The sequence below is a fragment of the Rhinolophus sinicus genome, chromosome 16, assembly GCF_057876585.1.
Source record: "Rhinolophus sinicus isolate RSI-liver-muscle chromosome 16, RSI-T2T, whole genome shotgun sequence".
NCBI lineage: Eukaryota > Metazoa > Chordata > Mammalia > Chiroptera > Rhinolophidae > Rhinolophus > Rhinolophus sinicus.
In genome coordinates, this window is record NC_142516.1 from 12032202 (window position 1) to 12050196 (window position 17995).

Sequence of the window (17995 nt, forward strand, 5' to 3'; positions counted from 1 at the left end):
AAAACTTCAGCATATGCAATAGGACATACTATGTGAGCACCACCTGGATGGAGACAGTGTGCAGATGCTAAGAGAGCAAGTCTGAGGCAGGGGGTGGGGTCAGCCAATCGGCTCTCAAGGATGCAGAGTCCGGAGTGGGGGCCAGCCAGCGTCATATCCAGAGGCAGCTGCTGCAAGCCCTCTTGTTATCTCAAGTTGTGATCAACAACTGATGCTTTTATAATTAGCACACTGCAGGTTAAAAACTGTTTTTTAACTAGGGAAACAAGTAACTTGTGTATTATGACAAATGTTATACATGGGCTCGCCCTTGGGAAGATGGGATAAGGTCCCTCATCCTGTACCAGCCGGGAATTCTTGGTTCTGTGGCACAGACAGGGGACAGAATCCTGTGTCTGGAACCGTGGCACCGGCCTCCACAGGGTTTCCTAACCTTTGCTGTGCTGTGGACTCCTTTGGCATCTAAGGAAGCCTACAGACAGACTCCTTGCTGAGATTGTTTCCCAGGGGGAAAAGTGCTTTGAAGGAAGAAAAGGAAATAAATAGGATTATAGAGGATAGTCATATTGAACTATCGTTATTAAAACATTAATATTAGGAACTGAATTTCAGCTCAAATTGAGATGCTTCCTCATCTAGAAAAGGGGCATGATCTCGGTACCTACTGCACAGAGTTTAGTGAGAACTGAATAATGAATGTAAAGTGCTTAGAACAGAGCTGGTATGTTGTAAGCATTCAATAAACTAGCATTTGCTGCTGCTGCTACTACTATTATCATTATGTAAGGTACAGACTTCTGCTCGTTGGGAGTTCAAAATCTGGAATGGGAGATCAGTAATTAAACGCACAGGAGAGAAGCCTGATACAGGCCTGGGGTGTGAAATGGTTTCTAGGTGGAAGCGTACCATGCGGTGGCTAAGCCTTTGTGCCAGCTAGACTTGGCTTAGTTCTGGCTCTTACCATAGCTGTCTGAGCGCAGGCAAGAGATATCACCTCTCTGAGCCTCAGTTTCCTTCACTGTAAAATGTGGGTAATAGTAGAATCCACGTTATAGGTGTGAGCTCCGCCTCCTTCACCTCCCGTCAGCCACTTAAATCATGTGTCCCTCATTGCGTTTAAAACCACACCCCCGTCCTTGACTTTCTGGCCCATCCCCCTCACCAGTCAGGCCCTAACTGCAGATGAATCCAGTGAATTGCCATCTCTGCCACTGTCCCTGGGCTGGTGAGTGGGACAGTGTAGTTGGCTCGGTTACAACCCCAGCAGGGTCACAGTGCTGCTTGGCACCTTGTGTCCTCATCCGTGGGCAGTGTTCTCCCCCAGTGCTCATGACATCTGCTCCTAACCTGGGTGGTTCTCAAGCTGCTAGCCCCACGTGCTCTTATCAAATGACCTAGTTTTTTTTATTTCACATGAAAGGAAGGCTGTAGAGAATAACACTCTCAACTTCCTTCTTACTCCTTTCAAATTTGGCTGAATGTTCACCCATCTTTGGGACTTAAGGAGAAAACATTTCTACAGGACATTGGAGAAATGTTCTGGCCTCCACTTCACTATCTGCTACTCATGCAGGGATCTCATAATGAGGAGAGTAATGGTTTTAAAGGGAAGAGGGTAGACTAATATCTAGAGACTATCCTACTCTGTGAGATGGGCAGTGTATCAGTCAGGATGGAGTAGGTTGTGCTGCAGTAACAAACAATCCCTACATCTTTGGGGCCAAACCCATAAAGATTTATTTCTTACTCTAATTAACATGAACATTTTGGGTCAACTGGCGGCTGTGCTCCTCATTCAAGGAGCCAGGCTGATGGAGCAGTGACCTTCTTGAATGTACTCCATGGCACAGAGAAAGAGCCCTAGAGGGTCTGGCACTGGCAATGAAATGCTTGGGCTGGTATTGGTCAGACTAATCACGTGGCCCTACCCAACCACAAGGGGACCAGGAAACAGAATCCTCCCATGAATGCGGAGAGCTGGAAATGTTTGGGAGAAGAGCATTAATGACCCCAGCTAGTATAGTCCCTTCTGCACCTAGCGTGCTACCGTCAACTCAGCAGGGTGCTGTGGTAGCCAAAATGGGTCTCACAGACAGAACAGGCTTCCCATTGTGAGTCCCAAGAAACCACACCCAGAGAGGAAAACCCCCAGAGCCGCCTCTCAGCCCCACGTGCTAAGCGGAGAAACAGAAAGGTCCCTAGAGCTGCCAACATCTCCGTGAGGAATGCAGTAGCCACGAAGAGGACAGGTGATACCTGCTGAGAGCTCGAGGTACTAAACACATGAAGAAGACCGCGGCGATGGGATCCAGTCAGGGTTTCCAAACCACATTCTTCATGACAGACCTGCGTGATGTTTCCTAAGTGGGGCGCATATTTAGGAGTTTCAGTCCATTTCTGAACTATTTTATGTTTATGCTTGAATGAGGGACGTTCTTTCTGAATTGAATGCTTCACTTCAGCGCACACAGGAGGGTCACCTTTTTCCTGTGGCATTTCTATGCCCACATCGGAAAGCCCACCATGGCATCCTCAAATCATTCAAGAGCCGTGAGAGCAGGGAAGAGAAGTAATGTGGCCATCCCTGGCGGAGGCTTCTGGGGTTTCCTCAGGGGGACCCAAATAAGGAACCTCAGCAAGAAGACCGTTGACTGTATCCTTCCCTGAGCTCATCGATTTCCTGTGTTGTGGTTAAGAGGCAACTTGTCCTGGAGAGATGTCAGACACCTGGGTGCCAGCCTCGGCCTCCTCATGTCATTGCCGCGTGGCCTAGATAGGTCATTTCCCTTCCTTGGTGCCTCAGTTTTCTCATCTGTAAAATGAAGCTGCTCAGAAGACTAGGGACACGCTTGAGAGGCGAGTGACCTGGGTAGTGAGGCTGTCCTTCCAGCCACGTGGGCAAGATGGCGTGTGTGATGGCTCTCTGAGTCCTCCAGAAGTCCCTGGACTTCCTTTGTCATTGCCGTGATGGGGCATTCACCTCAGTTGCAGAATGCGTTTATTGGCGTGATAGTTGGATCCTGGGCTTAGCTTCCCACTAGAGGCCATATTGGTTAATCTTGGTAGATCTAGCAGTCGAAACAGTGCTTGGCACATGGTAGGTTCCAATAGGGGCACTAAATAAACATGTATTTAATGAATGAATAAGCAAATGAACTCATAACTCCCTTCAACTTTTAATCAGTGACTTGCAGACCTGTGGGGCAGGAGGAGGCTGGAGAAATTCCTGGCTCCAGTTCCAACTAAGTCACCTTGGGCGAGTCTCCAGACTCCTCTGCACACAGTGAGAGCAGCACCCATCCAGCCTCACGGGTTGTGGAAGGGGCTCCTGTGGGCAGGAGAAAGGACTCTTCAGGATGCAGGAACACAGTGGACTCTGCGCACAGAGAGCAGGTGGTGCCAGAGCCTGTGAGGTGGAGAGTTCTGGAAAAATCATTACTGGGAATTGAGTAGCTACCGTTTATGGGGCACTTGCTCCAGTATCAGGCCCTATGCCAAGTACTTTATGTGACCATCTCATTTATGATGGTCTGAGAGAGAGGCATTATTATTCTCATTTTCCATAGCCCAGAAGGCTCACGTGACTTTCCAAGGTCATGCATTTCGTCAACACCCAGGCTTATCTCACTCAAATGCAGGCTCTAATCTCTATGCTAGACCCCTCCTGCCCCATAATGAGGTGGAGACCGTGCTTATTTCCTAGGCACCAGTGCTAATAATACAAGTTGCCTTTTCCTAAGCACCTACTAGGTACCAGGAACTTTACAGATGTTATTGGTCATTCTTTCAACAACTCAAAGAGTAAGGAATAATTATCCCTGTTTCACAGATGAGTAAGCTGAGGCACAGAGAGTATGAAGTAATTTATCCAGGGTCACACAGCCAGAAAGGGGGGGGGGCCTAGGATTTGAACCCAGGCCTATCTCATTTCAAGAACAGGTGGAGAAAAAGCCATTTGCATGGTGGACTCAATTAAAAGTTTTGTTTTGAGCCTACGGCTAGGATTCATGGAACATCGTCTTTAGAAAATTAATTCTTGGAAGGCTTTTTATGTTCAAGTCAAATTATTACAAGGAAAATCTAGTAGAGGGGGGGGAAAGAAACCCACGACAAGGCAACCGCAGGAGTTTTCCAGTCAGTCCTTAGACTTTGAATACCTCCTGGCCTGCACAGGGGATCAGGGAGTGCTGCACGCCCATCACAGGCACTAAGGGGTGGGGTGGGGGGGCGGACAGAATGCATCCAAAGGGCATGGGCTTGCACCACCTCTGAGCAGCCCAGGAAAGACTCCTCCTAACCTGGATGCTGGAGAGGGGCACCTAAGGGATCAGTAGGTAGTCAACACAAACCCTGAATCCTAGAATCCGGAAGGGATCCTGAAGCAGACGGACTTCATTGAACCCTCTTTATTTTATTGAACTATCCTTATCAAGAGTGACCCTAAGACTCATCCTCCATATGGGCACCTTTGGGAGTGAAAGGAGGCAGTAAAACCATTAACCTGGTTATTGATCCACAGTAGGTGGAGCTGTTCTAGGGACAGCAGTTTGTATGGTCACCCTGATTTTACAAGGCCTTCCCAGAGCTCCATTTCCCATAGCTGGAAAGTGGGAGAAACTACCTACACCGAGGAAGGGTTGCTGGGAAAAGGCGAGGCACAAATAGCAAATCTCGGAGGCTGATAGAACAAAAGAACAGGAGACGGGACCCTGAGGCTGAGAGGAGCAGTGACCTCCTCCTGTGGACACCTATGCGCCCCAGCTCTATGCCAAGCCCAGTCCGGTAGCACAATGGCAGTAGCTGTTCTGTAGACAGCATTTGGGATTCATGGGCACACATGTCCCTTTCACCCAAGTTGGACTTGAAAAGTACAGGAAGTGTGGCTGATTCCTTTCTGTACCCGACCCAGTCTCAACACCGTCCAGGTACTGAGTAAATGCTGGTGGGTACAGCTTGCCTCAGGTGTGCCAGGGAACATGGTGTTTGGTTGGAAAGACTTGGGGGGCCCTACTTCTGAGCAGCTAGCTGTTGGGTTCAATGGGAAGGCAAGACCACATGGATAGGTAGAGCTTATCGGCAGTGATCTCATCCGTGTTACTTCACCTCTGAGCCTCGGTTGTCCCATCTGGGGAATGGAGAGGCTCACCACCGATTACAGCAGGGGTTGAGTGAGATGATGTGTGTAAATGAATGGTAGCCTTTGTGATTATTAATAACGTTCTGGGAAGCAGAGCTCAGCTCCACGCTGAAAAGATGTGTTTTACAATCAGGGTAGTCCACAGGTAAAACAGGGTGCCCAGGGAGGTGCTGAGTCCCTCATCACTGGGCTTCAAGCAGAGGTGCTCTGGCGTGGATGCTGTACACGGGCGACCGCCTTTGGGAGGGAGGCTCGGCTGGCCGGACGGGGAGAGTTGACAGATCACCACTGCTGTAAACGCCTGAGGGACTTGAACTCCTGTGGGTGAGGGGGACTTGTTTATTCCTCTCATGTCATCTAGAAGACTGTGCCATCGGCCAGCCCGGGGATCACATGGGGACAACAAGGCTCAGCCGGGGAGGTGGCCCCTTGAGAGCGGGTATCTCCAGGAGGGAGGAGAGCAAATAGCCTGAAAATTTGAACTTCTCTCCATGTGAAATGCCCCCGCTGGTTTCGGGGTCTCCCATTTGGGCGGAGGGGGGAGAAGACGTCTTCAGAACTTGACTCTCAGCAGTTCTGAGTAGCCATATAAGCCTTGGACAGGCACACCTTTTGGCTGGGGGCTCCCTACCCAGCGTGCCCTCCCTTCACCAGAGGCTGGGATCTCCTCTATTAACTGCTGTCCGCAGCCTTACCACGTGCCTACAGCTCTGAAAGCACCGACTGCTCCTATGCAGGGGGTCTTGGCCCAGTGTCTGTGGCTGGGCATGAGGTCTGCCTTGAACCCCAGAACTGGGATACAGTGCAGAGCAAGAGACACTAGCCAACCTTTCCATTCAGCAGAGGGGAGCAGGTTGGGAATCAACCAGGCACAGTAGGGGGCTGCCAGGAGTTGGTGGCAGGACCAGGAACAGAACCTCTGTGTGACCACAGCTCTGTTTGCCTGGCACTCCTTGGGGTTCTCAGACAGCTGCACCCTGGCCTCCTTCTCTCTTCCAGAGGAAAGTGGGGCCAGAGGTGGTCAGATGAGAATGCTGCGGGTGGAAGTGAGATGAGAATCTAGACTGTGCTTCAAGTGTAGCTTTCCAGCCCTCACGCTGGTATCCTGGCAGCCTTTGCCCTTTTGTTGCTGGTTCTGCTGCCTCTCTCCCCTGCCCCCCTCACTCAGGTTTCGGGGTGGTGCCCATTAAGGACACCACACCCTGCCCTCAATCTATGTGTATCAGACCTGCCCATTCCTGCCTGCCCCATTGGTAACTCCCATATTGGGCTCCACTCGGGCTTTCTCTCTAGGTCGCCATTGCTGAGTTGGCTCTAGCAGGTTCTTCCAACTCAACATGTCTAGAAAGGAACTTATCAGCTCTCCCCAGTCCATTTTTTAGTCAACAGCAAGAACATCCACTCCCCTACTTCAACCAGAAACCTGGGAACCAGCCCAGAACAGAGCTTGGCAAACTTTAGGAAGCGTCAGGATCACCAGGAGACCTTGGCGGACACAGATTCCTGGGCCCACCCTGGGCCACCGATGGTTGGGGCTGGGCGGCTCTGATGCCGTGTTTCTATCTTGCTCCCAGGCGATGCTGATGGCTTGGTCATTCACAGTCCGCACAGTGAGTACCACTGCACTAGACTCATGTCTCTCTTCATCCCATTGCTCCCCATTATTGTTGATAGTATTATTACCAGCCATTTTTAAAACAGTTAACATTTATCGAACGCTTTGGTGCCATGTGTTTGGCCTACAAAGATGTAGGAGTGCCAGGTGCTTTATTAAGCGCTGCCACGTGGTACAAAACATACAAAAGTATCTGCCCATAGCACTGACATTCCAGTAGAGGAAGAAGGAAATGTAAAAGGTAAATACTTATAAGTAAACTGCAAAAAGAAAGTCATTTTAAATCCAGGAAGATGTCACCAACAAGGTGACATGTAAACCAAGCTTGAACGAGAATTAATTTCCTGTAAACCAAGGTGTCAGGATGTCCCTTCCTTCCTTCCTCTCAAATGGCTGGTCCTTGCCTTCCAGCTCAATCCATGGGTTCAGGTCTCCACTTTTTCACCTGGACATCGGCCAGCAGCCTCCTGGCTGGTCTCCCTGGTTGGAGATTTTCCTTCTCCCGCCCACGCTCACCCTGCAGCCACGTAATTCTTCTAAAAAACAAATCATGTAATTCCGTTGGCCTAACGTCTGAAGGATTCCCCAGTACCTTCAGGATGAAATGCAGAATCCTCTGCACAGTGCAGATTCAAGGCTCCAGATTCAACCCGTCAGCTTCTCTGCCACCCATATACCCGACCCACTTTGTCCTCCATACTTAAGCTGCTCTGGATTGGAACTTGTCAGCTTCCCACTTTGTCTCCCAAACCTACCACCAACCCATCCATCCTGTCTCCTTCCCTTTTGCACACAGGGAAATACCTTCTGCCTGTCTTAGGGGCACCCCTTCATCCTCCCCTGCAGGGCTGCTTTTCAACACCTGTCCTCTCCCTCCTCTGAACCTCCAAAGCCTTTCTCTCCTTGGCTCTGTCTCATCACTCTGTCAGCAGTATACTTCGGAGTTCTGTCCTGTTTTCTCCAGGGCCTCGCTAACCGGCACCCGCTCTCCAGCGCTTCCTGTGCTGGAAAGTAAGAGGCCCTTACGCTTACTGACATCACTTCCTCACCTCAGGTTCATTCCTTGACCCTCTGTAATCTGGCTCCTGGCTACCGATGTAGAAATGGAGGCACCGAAAAGTTAAGTAAGTTGCCCAGGATTGCACAGCATAAGAGGCAGAGCCGACACTCAAACCCAGCCAGCCTGGCCCCAGAGTGTGTGCTTGTAATAACCACACTCTATAGCCCCTCATCCACCTCGAGATGTGGGGATCATTATCCACAACATAGAGGAGGAAACCAGCCAAATTGCTCTATCACATGCAAGCACTGGCAAGTGTATCTTTTGTGACTGCCCTAAACGTTATCTATCAATGGATAAAATAATGACAGCCTGTGTTTGTCTGTAGGGTCCTTTTCCAGGAACAGTTCACCTTCACACCCTCCCAAGATAAGCAGGGTGGGGATCCTGACCTTCATTCCTCCCAGTAGGAAGTGGTCTGAGATGCAAAGCCAGGGTGGCTGACACTGCCAGATCCTGTAATCCTCCGACTTAGGGCGACCGGTACTGAATGCTGGCTGCTCTCTAATAGACCCAAGGACTGCTGGAGTGGACTGTTGGCCTTAATGACCATGGAATAAGATTAGTCTGGTTGGCCAGGCACCGTGCCAAGCTCATTACCTGGGCAGCCTTCCACCTCCTTTGATTAGTAGAGCTACTTGGCCCGAGGCTCGTTTACTAGGTTCTCTGCCTCTCCGTTAAGGAAGGGCCACACGTGTGTATGCTCCTTTGTTTGGAGAGTCTGATTATGAGAGCGTGTCAGGGAAGGAATAAGGTCATGCTGGATACTCTAGAAATTGAATTTTCTGCCTTCCAGTTTTACACACTGGTGAGCTGTGGTTAACCAGCCTGGAGCCTCTAATTCCACTGACCTGTAGACTGTCTGCTGGAGGCAGCTAGGGGGGATGAAACAGCAGCATGGGACCCACCAGCTGGTGATTTTGAGCAAGTCACTGAGGCTCCCAGAGCCGCCTCTGTCCCCTGACCCCCTGTGAAGAATGACCCTGAGTATCACTAAGATGAAAGAGAAGCTGTGTCATGCAGGGTCTCTGCTCCCGCTCCCTGCACAAGAACGCAGGACATGGTGAGGCCAAAAAGGAACACCCACGGAGCCCTAGATACGGGAGTCATACCACTAGGTTCTCGACAGCGGCTGGGTTGGAGACACAGGAAGCAGACACCCGCCAGCACCCCAATGAGGGGTCTTCCTGCACCCGGGCTGCCTCAGCAAGCACTTCCCAACCCACACGACCTTCGCTTTCTCTGGCCTATGCTGGTTGGAGAACCATCCACATCTTCCCACCCCTCCATGGGGGTCCAACTCCTTAGAACAGTGGCCACCGGGCACCGCACACTGTGTGGGGACCACATGTCCTCCTGCCCAGAGTCAGACACCATTCCTATCTGGCCGGAATCTTGCTTGCCGTGCCAGGTGTCCGAGTGGGTGATGGCCCCGGTGTAAGCCGTCCACAACTCTAGGAGCCCACGGCAGCAGCGGACCACCAAAAGGAAGGCAACGCCTTCTATGGCCAAGAGGGTGGTGTACCATCCAGAGGCTCTAGCCTCCCAGGCAGACCACGCCTCCCGTTCTCGGCTCCGCTCCTCACGGGCCTCCTGAAGCTGAGTGTTCACACGCACAAACTGCTCCACCGCCCTTCAGAGAGTTTTGGCTGGCTCTGTACCCTGCTCGCTGCACCATGTGTCATGCAGGGTCTCTGGTCCCGCTCCCCACACCAGAACGCAGGATATGGTGAGGCCAAAAAGGAACACCCACGGAGCCATAGATAGGGGTGTCATACCACTGTATTCTTGATGACGGCTGGTTGAGACACAAAAGCAAACATCTGCCAGTACCCCACCGAGGGGTCTTCCTGCACTCCAGTCTCGCTGGTGGCCAGGCAAGACACAGGAAGTAGGATCCACACGATCCGTAATTCGCCATCCGCTTCTCGGCCAACCAACCAACCTGCTAGCAGCAATCCACCCCTGCTAGTCCAGCCACGGCAGTTATATTAGTGGCTAATGGCTAACTGGTTACAGCTGATGGCCATCTAATAACCTAGCCAGCACCTTTCCATGTGAGGCTGAGAGCCTGGAAACTGCTCTCTGGGACTGTGTTCCCACAGGCTGCTTTGTAAACTGGAAAGTGGGAGACCCACATTGCCCGTCGTGATCGGTGCTTGCTTGGCAAAAGGACAAACTTATCTTAGCCCAGTTCCTTGGCCTTCAAACTGTTATCTTTCCCCTCCCCATTGACCATAGGTCAAGATTTCTGGAGCATTTAATGCAACACATCTTCCGTGAACCCGTCCTGAGGTGCTTGGTCTTGGGGCAGGGAACCCGAGAGAAGGAAAAGGCAGGGCTGCCCATGGTCCCGTGGCCCTCGAGCCAGTGTCAGGGGAAGACAGAATGATTGAGAGAAGACAACTTCCAGCGGGAAGGTTCCTGTTCATTTTTGTTCTTAACATATACACAGAAAAGTCACATTGGTGATGTGTTTTCACCAAGTGAACACACCTGTCTATCCAGTACTCAGCTCAAGAAACAACATAACCAACACCCCCCCCCAGTACCCCTGGCCCCCTCCCATCCTCTCCCACCCCATCCTTACTGCTAGCACCACAGATGGGGTTTGCCTGTTGTTAAACTTTAAACCAGTGGAATTGTCGAGGGTTTCTTTCACTCAGTGCTGTGTGTGTGATTCATCCCGTTGATGTTTGTAGCTGTGGCTGGTCCATTCTCACTGCTGTGTATCGAATCCCACACTAGATCACAGTCCTGATGAGAGGCCTGGAGTCGTTTCCAGTTCTGGGCATCCTCTGATGTGCCGTGTCTGTTGGTGAGCTTATGTGTGCTTTTGAGGGGTAGAGACCTGGGGTGGAATGACTTGGTCATCAGGTGTGAATTTGTTCAGCTTTGGTAGATGCCAACAGGAAGGATTTAAGCAAGTTGTTAGGAAGAACTTCTAGACCCTAAACATTGTAGCCCACTAGCTCATGCCCCCAGAGGAGGGGGCAGTGAAATTTCCTTTGGAGAACGGGAGGGAAAGGCTGGATTAGGCATAACTTGAGGGTGGGGAGCAATCTGTGGCTCCTTTCTGGCGGATTTTGGTTCCCTCCCCTTGGTCTGGGGTTTCCAGACTGTACTCCTGGGAGGTGTCGGGGGCCTTTTGGGAGGGGTTGGGCAGGGGGCTTCGAGCTTCATTTCCCTGCTTCAGCCAAAGCACTCTGTGTCCTCTGTTTCACATCGTGGAGTTCTGAGAATGACTTCATGTGTTTTTTGAAAAAGTTTGAGCTGTTTTCGATGTTTGAAAATGCAGTGCTCTGAGGTCCCTTCCAGCTGGAAAATTCTATTTTGGGAGCAGGAGGTGGGTGTGGGAAGGGTTAAGCATTATTCAGCCAAAGAGAGGGGTTGGGCCTTATGACCTTTTAAAGTTCTTATAGCTTGGTGTGCAATGCGGGAGATCTCATAACATTCTATAAAAATAGCGTTCAAACAAAACAACTTCCCTCGCCTGAAGGGTGTAGATGACAGGCTTTCCTCCGAGGACCATTTAGGTAACGTTTCAATGAGAGTCTTGAGGACTCTGTCTCTCACCCACCCCTCTGCATGTAAAGTATGTTTTTTATGTTTTCACTTCCCCATTGGCTGTTCCTGACGGTAGTCATTGGGGTCGTTTGGGTTCAGAACAGTTCCCAATTTTGCCAATTTTGCGTGATGTGGGCAGCTTGTGTGTCCCTCTCAGGGGTGGCGGCCTTCCCTCCTCCAACAGCAGGCCGAGTTTGGACCCGTAGTTTCCCTTGGTGAGGGAGGCCGGGCCGCTCATGGGCCGGAGAGAAATTTCTGTGCCTTGGCCTGCAGCTCTGAGTCAACAGGCCTGATAAACAGCCCGTTTCCCGGTGCCAGCGAGGAACAAAGCCTCTGGCAGCTGTGGGATTTGTCTACGCCCCTTGTCCTGAAACAGCTGTTTATTCTTTTGACAGGAGTTGGACCACAGCACCTTCCCTTCCTCCCAGCCCTGCCTCCTTCTGCAGAGCGAAGCTCAATAGAACTTTGTTGTTTTGCTTTTTACTCTGAGGGGAGAGAAGCAGACGATGAGGTATGTGAAATGTTGCAATGATTTACGTCTGCCTTGTGGGACTCACGGGGGAATTGCGAGCAGGCACAGCATGGATCCACCTGGGGGAGGCCCCTCGCCCTCCCCCTAACCTCTTACTGGTCCCCCTCAGTATTTCTGGAAGAAGACCAAGTGCTTCTCTCCACGGCATGGGCTCTAGAAGTGGGAGCTGGCGGGATGCTGGCTCAGAGGCTTCGCTGAGTTCTGCTGGATGGAGCTCCCCTTGGCAGGGAGTTTTCTCTGCAGGCTTCAGAGTGACAGGGCAGGGGCAGGGGCCTGAGGCGTGGTGCCTGGGGTGGCTGCGTTGTGGGTGGGTGCAGAGCCCTCTCAGGGTAGTGTAGACCCTTCATTTGTTTACTTTACCTTATTTCTCCTGGAAAAACCCTTGCACAATTATATCTGGGCCAGGCAGCAAGGAAAAGCTGGCTGGATCTAGGCTTCAGATTTCCTGCAAAGGATTCCAGAAAAGGCACGACTAAGCTGTGCACCTCAGTGCACAGGTTGTTCCGTCTGTGATGGCTGGAGCAACAGTTAGCCCTCTATTTAGTCTGAGACTCGTCTCTTAGTTTCCTCTGTCTGTGTTTACCTGACCCTCATAATGGAAAACATAACTGGAAACAGCCTTCCATGCACATTTTTCCCCTGTGAATTGTACCACGTGTCTTCCACTGGGGAGCATTTCCCTGTAAGGTCCTCCAATTTAGAGCGGTTTAAGGGTAAAGCAGCACTCTCCCTCCTCACCCCCAGCACCATCCACATGCCAGGGGACTGGCCCTGGGAGGCTAAGGGTCTGCTGTTCAAATCGGCACCCCCTTCTGGGTGAGCGCTGTGTGTGATCTCAGCCTCCACTAAAGCAAAGTTTCCTCAGCTGAAAAGCCGCTGCACCGACCACGACGAGGGATGAACAAGGTGTAGTAAGGAAAACGCGTACCAGGCACCCAGGAAGTACCTGGGAATGGCAGAGGAGCCACAGACCCGCGTGCTTAGGCCATGGGAGCACCCTCACGTTTACTGAGAACAGAGTGGTGAGAAGGGCGGCCCGGGAGGCTGACACCTAGACCCAAATCCTGGCTCCACCATTTTATGCTGTGTGACATCAGGCAAGTTTCTTCACCTCACACCTGTCAAATAAGGATAATTCTAGAGGGACTTCACAGGGTCAGTGTGAGGCTTGACTTGAGAGACCGCTGGTCCAGTGTTTAGCCCAAGGCCTGGCCTGCTTCATGTGGGGAAACTCCAAGTGTTGCGGGGCCCTCTTTAGAAAAAGAATGCAAAGTTGCAAATGCAATATTAGGTATGGAAATGGATACAGTTGACCCTTGAACAACATGGGTTTGAACTTGGTGGGTCCACTTATACACGGATTTTTGCCAATATATACTATAAACGTATTTTTCTTTCTTATGATTTTCTTAATAACATTTTCTTTTCTCTAGCTTGCTTTATCGTTAGAATGCAGTATATAACACATGTAACATACAAATATCGGCTGTTTATGTTATCGGTGAGGCTTCCGTCAACAGTAGGCTATGAGTAGTTAAGATTTGGGAAGTCAGAGTTACATGCAGATTTTCAACTGCATGGGGGTCATCACCCCTAACTTTTGCATTGTTCAAGGGTCAACTTGAATGACTTTAGAATATGAGAAGAGCTATCACAACAAATAACAAAAACTGACAGATACTCCAAGTAGGACAGAATCCAGAAACCATCATAATCAAATGATATGAAAACAATATAAAAATGATTAGTATTACGAAGGTGTCTAATGCACCTCTCCTATTTTGGCTGCATACTCTTGGATTGCCTCTTTATCTGACAATGATTTTGTATTCTCATTTTCAATAGAGACAAAAGAAAGACAAATCAGTTTTGCCTCTAGCATGATTCATCAACGGTTGCTTTTTATTACTGAGAGTTTAGAAGTTTCTTTCAGCTTTACAACTTGTTAGTGGTGATGCCACATCTGTACTCTTTTGGCAGTTTCTTGCTCAGGTGGCTCCCACCAGAGAACTCTGCTCTTTGATCCTGGAAGGGGTGGGATGGAGGGTGTGGGCATGCGGTGGCCGTGAGCGAATAAGGGCAGTGTCTGATTCAGCTCCTTCCTTCTCCCTGCGATCAAAATGGAAGGTGCCCGAGTGCTCAACAAGGTCCACGTGGGGCAGGTTGTTGCTGGGCACCAAATGTGTGTGCAGGTAGTGGGGTTAGTCCCTCAGCCCCACCTGCAGCCCCTGACCCGGCACTAAGGCTGAAGGTGACTCCCCCAGGCAGGGGAACACTCAGCCTCTGGGAAGCATTACCTACTCCCCACCCCAGTCTTGCAAGGGGGTCTGACACCTGGCTTTATTAGCTCCGGGGGAAGTCGGCCTCTGCACTCAACTTGTATTGGTTGGTAATCTTATCATTTGACCGTCACTTCAAGGAATCCGTGTGGTCATGGCAATAAGATGCCCTCCGTGTGGCTGAGTGAACTGCCCTCCTATAATGAGACTTCCATCCCGTGGCTGATTTCTCACCCATGTCCTGGGTCAATCAGGAAAGCCGGTCATGGAAAGTGAAGTCCGAAGGACTTGTTTCAGGAATGGGGAGACAAAGTCCAGAGAAACTCATGAATGACACCAGTTTACAAGGCCGGCTCTGTGGAAGCAGGGCCTGACGGACAGGTGTGCTCACCTTCCCTCCCGGCCCAGCTCTGGCAGTGGGGCAGACAGTGAGCTGCTGGGCCTTGAGCTGCTGCCTGGAAGGAGAGCTGAGGATCTCAGTAGTCACAGTGGGGGTGGGGTGGGCCTGCCCATGAATGAGTTGCTGGTGATGTTTCCCTGGGGCTGCTGAGACACCTCTCAGAGGAAGTCACAGCTCTGCATTCAAAGCCACGCATTAAAAAGCACAACCGTCAGTATGGCTGCCACTCGAGCAAGCGGAGCATTTACCAACCAATAGCACAATGTGTTTCATACACACCGTCTCCTTTTGTCCCCTCAAGACCCCTAGAGGAGGGTGCTTGAAGCTCCATTTTGTATTTGTAAATAGAGGCTCAGAGAGTCAGAGAACTTGCCCAAGGCCCAGTCTAGGACTGTTGCTACAAGAGACAACACTGGCCTAATTGTTACCTGGATTGCTGGATCCAAACATTACAGTGGAGGGCATGGAGGACGGAAGATGGTTTTGTCCAAGTCTCTAATGCCCAGTTCGCTCCTGCGCCCTCCCCAGCTCCTTACCCACTTTCACCCACAGCACTTGTCACTACCTGACATGTATCCTTTTGAGTCTTTGACCCCATCTTAATCATCCAGAGGCTTGAGTGAGCAGGGACAGCTCTAGGGAGCAGGGGACGGGTTCCAGGGGCTGGGGGAAGAATCATAGGCAGGGAGGAGCATTCTTTGTCTACAGGAAGGTTTGGTTTCCTCTGCCACTGCTTTCCCCCTGCAGATTCCAGCTCTTGGAGATAATGGCTTTTCCAGGCTTCTGAGTGCTCTGTTATTCAGCCGAGATGGTCACCTTTCCCCTGGCACTAGAATTCTTTTCAGAGAGGATTTCTGTTTGGAAGGAATACCTTTACTTAGCCCTTAGCCCAGGCTGAAGATGTGTGTGTGTGTGTGTGTGTGTGTGTGTGTGTGTGTGTGTCAGGTTGGGGGTGGGTAAGGAAGAATTAATTAATGGGCCATGTAGAAAAAGGTCTGTCTGACACACTGGAGAAATAGAAGTGAAAAACGAGGAAGAGGAGAGTGGAGGAGGGTGAAGCAGGGAAGTTGGAGAAATGACAGGTTTACAACAGGACCCTGCCCAGGGAAATGCCCCATGTTTTTAGCACCTTTTCCAGGTGGGGGCCGTGTGAGTGGTTTCAATTGGGAACCACTGCAGGGGCTGATGCTGGGAGTGGCCCAGGAGCATCTCATGGGAGGTAGAGTGGATTCAGAGAGAAAGGAGAAGCACCGTGACAAGACGGCCTGAGAGATGGCGCCAGGGCGTTGGTGGGACTGTATGTGGCTGAGTCACCAAGTCCCCTGAAGGGCGAGCAGGTTGTCAGTATCCAGCTGTCCTAATTCTGTGTTCTACCCCCGAAGTGGGAAATTTAGAAGCAACCCCATGTTCCCTAGTAGGTGGCTAAGAACGTCAACCACCGACCTTCAGAATGACATCGTTTTGAAAATTCTCAGAGACAGACACGTACTTTCAGAGACAGGACTTTCAGGTCACGCTGATTGCCAAATGCCTCATTTTTGTCCAGAGAGAAAAATCGAAATCTTTTAAAAGATCCATTGGCCACCCTGCCAACCTTTCCTTCCCTGGAGCTGCAGATTCCAGATTCCAGGAAGCATGTCTACAACTATTTCTAGTGCTTTGCTGAAGGATTGCGTTATTGGCTCATTTGGGCAGCTTCCAATTTTACATCTTCAACAAGGGTGACGACTGGCCACAGCAGAAAGGACGCCGAGTCAAGCGATCTATGAAGCTCAGAAAGAAATGGCCTTCACGAGTTGCCTCTGATGCTGATTTCTGAAAAGAAAAATCACGAACACTTGCACGGAGGAGGGCATCAGATGTGTCTGATTTGGGCCCCCCCTGATGTGTCAGTGTTCTTCATGAGCGTTTCTCAGTTCATGTTTCTTACCTTGGGAGATAATTTGCATTTGTTTCTCAACAAGTGGGGCTGATAAAGCCTGGGACACAGTTCCATCAGTGTTGTCACCTCCTTCGCTCCAGTAGGGTGTCTAGCAGGTCCCCTTGATCACAGAAAATCAAAGTCTTCCCTCCCTTCAGAGGATGGCTTACTCAGGCTGCAGCGTGAAACAGCCTGGATAAACCTTTAGCGTCCCTAATTTGCATCTATTTGCACTTGTTTTGATTCCAAAACCCTCATTCCTTCCCCTCCAATAACGTTTTGAGCTCCTGCTAAGTACCAGGCACTGTGCTATCTCACCAGGTCTCAACAGCCTGTTTTATGGACATCAGTAATAAGAACGAGCACTTTTTTGCGCGTTTATATGGTGCCAAGCACAATGCTGAGGATTTTATGGACATTATCTCTTTGCCATCACAGCCAATTTTTATCCCCATTTTAAAGACGTGGAAACCAATTTAATACGATCCATTACAGGTCCACAATCCCTTTTTCTGAAACCCCAGGGCCAGCTACACTGGAATGCAGAATTTGTCAGGTGTGGATTATATATCATATGTTACACCCGCAGTGCAGCAGCATCAAATAATAAAACACATCGATATTTATGCAAAGAAATGTTTGTACGTTTAAAAAGTGGGATAAAGATTAGAAATAGCCTCACGTCAGTTAGGGTTATGATGCCAGTTGAATTACGAAAAGGCTTTTGGTTTTTCAGAGCTTTTTCGGCGATTCGGATGAGGCCACGTGATCAGGGTTACCCAGCGGTGTGTGTGCCAGAGCTGGGACTCACATCCCCGCTTCATTCCGAAGCCCACGTGTTTGATTACCATCCACGTTTTTTTGGGAGTGAAGCATGGAGAGGTGGATGCCGTCTCAATCCAGATCTTGTATTTTGCTTTGCTCCCAAACCCAGGACTTTTCTAGCGCTTAATGCTAGTGTTCTTGGTGTAAACTTCAAGTGGGTTTTTCCAACAGTGGGGCTGAGTTGCACGCAGTTGCATTCTGTGACTTTGCCATGGGCTGGAGGCCATATGTGCCAGCTCACGAGGTTCTCAAAGGGAGGAAGCTCAGGACGGAGAGTTACATGGAGCCCAACAGGCCCATCTTCTCGGGGTCTGTGGAATGCCACGTATCATCGTCACATCTGAGGGCTGGAGGTGGAATTATGACCTTGAATTCAGCCCTGGTTCTTCTGTTTCCATACACAGCTCACTTTCTAAGCGAGGGGGACTGGCGTGTCACGGCTGGTCATCCTGTCCTTTCTCTTCTTTAACTGAATTTATAACAAAGGGGATACAGCACATGAGATCCAAGACTGGCCTCGTCTGAGACCCTCTTTGCAAAGAATTAGAAAATAAACTGTCCCCTGACAGGTGTCATTCTCATTTATGTCATTCACTCACCAAACATTGACGGAGGGCCTCGTCTGCTCTCTGTGGGGCACCGGCGCTTCAGGGCTCAGT

At 50.3% G+C, this 17995-nt stretch overlaps 1 protein-coding gene across 3 annotated transcripts in view; it reads left to right on the forward strand.

Moving 5' to 3' along the window:
- The window catches only part of GGTA1 (glycoprotein alpha-galactosyltransferase 1 (inactive)), a 57234-nt gene that overhangs the window by 17008 nt on the left and 22231 nt on the right, over positions 1-17995 (forward strand). For 2 of the 3 annotated variants that reach the window (XM_088793494.1, XM_019731230.3), the window contains one exon: positions 11775-11890. The exons of the other annotated variant lie outside the window; for it this stretch is intronic. The gene's annotated coding sequence lies outside the window, so the exon portion shown is untranslated. The remainder of the gene's footprint in view (positions 1-11774; positions 11891-17995) is intronic. 3 annotated transcript variants of the gene reach the window in all.